Genomic DNA, 930 nt, shown 5'->3' with positions numbered 1-930 from the left:
CCACCTTTAGGCACTGGGTATATTAGCAGCAAATTCTCAAATGCAAAAATTCTCAATCGCTCCAATCCTTCTCTTTGTACCCATTGTCTCACACAATACAAAACTCCAAGCGCCTTTTAGTAGACCCGCAAACAGGAGTCGTTCCTACAACACAACTACAACGTCACGACATCAGGTTGAGAGCAACACAATCGGTTGTTGTGTTGCTACGTAATTTATCTACGTTTTCTGAAAATTTCCGACTAAATTTAAAATTCGCAAGATCCAGTTTTCGCACTTAAGTACGATCCCCCAAATCATTTCCAGCCTCCCATTTTTGTATTTTGAATACAGACACGAGAAACCAGCCTCCAGCAAGTATGACACCAGCGAAGAAGGGTTGGCAGGCAAACGCGCGCCCCTTAAGCTCAGCGACGAGAGCTAAGGGAGGGAAGGACGTGACGAAGGAAGGGGAGACCGTCGAAGCCACCACGCGCGAGCTCGCTGAGAATCGACGCACCTGGTAAGTCGCGTTTGTATTAAGTTTCTAAATCGATTTACCAACACAACGCTGATGTCACTTTTAGCTGCTGATGCAGCTACGTACTCTTCTCCTGGACCAATGGTAACCAAGCCTGCAAGCGCGCCCGGGCAGAACACGTCGGGTAAGCTGTTGCCATGTGACGTAGTGTATCGTGTCTGCTTACCCGCTTTGTTTCTTTTGTTTTTGCGCTGCATTAAGCGCAAGATGCGTCCTCTGGGCCGTTCGACACGAGCACACAAGCGCCAAATGCTACCCTACGCGAGCGTAAACCCATCGACTACGTGTTTGCTGTCCAAGGCTTTGCAGTGGACGATGACAATGATGAGGATTATGACCCGGAGCGCGATCCTGCCGACGGACGGGACGATGCTCTCGAAGATATCCCCAGTACTATTCGGACCGGTGGG

The sequence above is a fragment of the Phytophthora infestans genome, genomic scaffold (assembly GCF_000142945.1).
Source record: "Phytophthora infestans T30-4 supercont1.26 genomic scaffold, whole genome shotgun sequence".
In the NCBI taxonomy this organism is placed as follows: domain Eukaryota; phylum Oomycota; class Peronosporomycetes; order Peronosporales; family Peronosporaceae; genus Phytophthora; species Phytophthora infestans.
Note: the sequence above shows the minus strand (reverse complement) of the source record.